Source organism: Eriocheir sinensis, chromosome 29, assembly GCF_024679095.1.
Source record: "Eriocheir sinensis breed Jianghai 21 chromosome 29, ASM2467909v1, whole genome shotgun sequence".
NCBI classification, from domain to species: domain Eukaryota; kingdom Metazoa; phylum Arthropoda; class Malacostraca; order Decapoda; family Varunidae; genus Eriocheir; species Eriocheir sinensis.
This window is the reverse complement of record NC_066537.1, coordinates 16,915,445-16,918,463: the sequence shown is the minus strand read 5'-3', so window position 1 is coordinate 16,918,463 and position 3,019 is coordinate 16,915,445. Positions and strand designations below refer to the sequence as shown.

The window sequence follows — 3,019 nt, the reverse complement described above, 5'->3', positions numbered from 1 at the left end:
TCGTTATCTCCTCCCTACACCTCACGATAGTTTATGTATGTGCGTTTAGTTATTCGGCTAATATGACAGATGGGTATAGGTGACGTAAAAATTTCATCAGTTAGCCATTGGGAGAGAAAGATCAAGCCTAATGCTTCCGTTTTAAGGAAGTAATAACGTAATGTCGGAAAATATTAATATAAAAGTAGTACTTCTGCATAATATGCGATCAGATAAATTTATCAAGTATCATGCATCTTCGAAATCCTTAGATATTGAGTAATCTGAAATATATAAGATTTTGCGGTAAATGAAGCTAGAGCCAAGCAGACGAACATTACGTACACAAATGCAAGCATTATTGTTTTTTTTTTTTTTTAGGAATGCGTAAGAAAACTACGTAACTAGGTTATGTTCTTTATTATTTTCCACAAGCTCTAAAACCAACTGTTGTAGGGACGATCAAGAACTAGGGATGAGCAACGATGAAGATCGTGCACATACAATCGCACTCTGAGTTGGATACATTACTATACAAAACTACTCTTGTCATACATATATATACCCCACTGACAGTGTTTAAGCGTTGAAACTAATATGCAGCACACTCTACTCTCCGGGGGGACTGGGCCCCTCCACATACCGTTGATAAATTTCTACAACAGAGGGTTACCGATTTACGTGCGAGGAGTGCGTTTGCGCGCGAGCAGACGACGCTGAATTGGTGATGCTGTGGGGAAGGAAGGGCTCAGGGCAGCTTTTTCTCACGTTTCTCACTCCTTTCCATCTACTCCTCCCAGCCTGTCGGGGTGTGGCGACCATTAACCCTTAGTGAAGCGGAAAACGGGTGTGAGGCGGCGCGGGGAAGACGTGATAAGTTACAACAAGGCGAAAATGGCTCGAGCTCTCCCGTGGCCCTGAGAATAATACCTCCAAGAGTGTGAGAGTGAGAGGAGAGGCGAGATAGAAAAAAAAACTGAAGATAATAAGAAAGAGCATAACACCGTTGAGCGTGAGTGAGGTGGGCGTGAAGGTGGCTCAAGTGTCGAGTGTGGAGTGTTGTGAGTGTTGATGGGTGGAGGCAGTGTGGAGAAGAGGCAGTGGTGATGGGGGCGTCCACCTCCACCACGACCATGCCAGCAAGGGTAAGTAGCCACTCCACGGGAAGGGTCACTCTCCTTTACCTCTCCCGTCACTTCCACTATCATTTTCACATCCTTGACTATTCCTCGGGAGGTGTGGGTGTCGGGGGCTCACAGGCATTCTCGTCTGCCTTCCCTCCCTCCTCCATAGCTTGTTATTTTGACATTAGAAGGAAGCGTTGTTATATTCAGTTTTATGTATTTATTGTTTAGATTTATTATGTTTTGCTCCTTTTTCATCCTTCGGGGTAGGTATGTATTGGGGGTTCAAATGCATTCTCGTCTGCCTTTCCCTCCTTCATTCATATTTTGACCAAAAATTGTGATCCTCAGCCTTTACATATTTATTAGTACTTAATTAATACGTTATACATCCTTTTTATCCTTTGAGAGGGACGTGTATTCTCTTCCGCCTCTCCCTTCCTCCTCCATAACTGTCATCTTGCCATTCGGAACCAAAACGAGCTATCTATATTTCATTCCGTCGAAGTAAGCACCGTAGATTTAATGTATGTTTTATTTCCGTATTATCCTCCGGGGAGGGTGGTATCGGGGGTTCTAACACTTCCTCATCCCCCTTCTCCCCCTCCATAGCTATTGCCTCTCCACTCGAAACTACCCTCTCAATCTTAAACGTTTATATAGCCGAATTCAGCTCCGTAGATGTTTTATTTCATTTGTTACCGTTGGGAAAGAGGCCGTATAGAGCCTTTAGCTTATAATTAACGTAGATGATCAGAGATAACTAAAAAAAATGGTAATAGGAATGAGGGTACATTTACAGGTGAAAATAGAAGAGGTTGGGCAATTACATCTTCTGGGATGAGTGCTCTTTCTTTTTCGTTGTATTTGCTTTTGCCTTTCAGCATCGTTCATGAGGGGAAACTAGAGCACATTTTACCATGTCTTATTTGAGGCCATGCGTGTGAAAACCCTAAAAGAACAGATTCCAGGAGGCAGCCTAGCTATCAATCATTAACTATATATTTCTACGTTATCTAGAACTGGTATTAGTTTATTATCTTCATTCATCGTATTTGCCTTTAATCACCTTTCTACGTCGCTTGTGAGGATAAAAAAAAATAGTAAACTACCTCATTACCCTATGAAAGTACGAGGAAGAGAGAGACAAGAGAGGGAAGAGGAGGGCAAATTATATTAGAGCACAATTCATTATCCTAAGTGAAGGGATGCTCGTGAGAGTCTTAAAAACTATCCTATTTATAGACGCCAAGACCGAATTGAAGCGTTGATCCCAAACCATTGAAGGACGCCTGATAGTTTAAACTTTGTATTAGTGTTTAGTAACAATAATTGGGCTAACTTGTCTTTTATGACCCGTTTTTCAAGGCGTGGTTAGTTAGTTTTGTGGATTTTTTTTATATAACTTTTTTTACGACTGAGTTTATAACAAAACAACCGAAAATCTAACCCTTCAAACTAACTCCGTATCAGAAACATATAATCTGAAAGCCAAACTAGCCACATAAATAAATAGTAATAAATAGTAACACTACGTTTAAAGAATCCTGCGTCATTCACGTGTGCGGCCCTTCTCACGCCCCCACCCACACACCTCCTCCTGTGCTGTAACTGATGCAAGAGCGTGCCACGTCGGTGTTGGCTCTTCTAGTGGCACTCTGCTGACGGCGTTATGTTTGTTGGCACCATTAAGCGTTATTAACAAACACTTACCTGATAGCTGGGCCGCCTGGGACCTCCACACACCTGGCTGTCTTGATTGCTGCGGGAACAATTTATTTGGTGTGAAGTTTGTGTGGTAATTTCAGGTGATTTTTTTTCTTTTTGACTTATTTGGTGGTTTTTGTTTGTATGTTTTGTTCGGTTTTTTTTTGTGTTTTTTTTTTGTTACCAATGTCACAGTGGAAAGATGGCGT

At 41.7% G+C, this 3,019-nt stretch overlaps 1 protein-coding gene across 1 annotated transcript in view; it reads left to right on the top strand.

The window, feature by feature from the left end:
- Window positions 1-677: 677 nt before the first annotated feature.
- LOC127005192 (uncharacterized) overlaps window positions 678-3,019 on the top strand; it is a 43,440-nt gene continuing 41,098 nt past the window's right edge. Inside the window, exon 1 of the mRNA XM_050873885.1 lies at window positions 678-1,124. The gene's annotated coding sequence lies outside the window, so the exon portion shown is untranslated. The remainder of the gene's footprint in view (window positions 1,125-3,019) is intronic.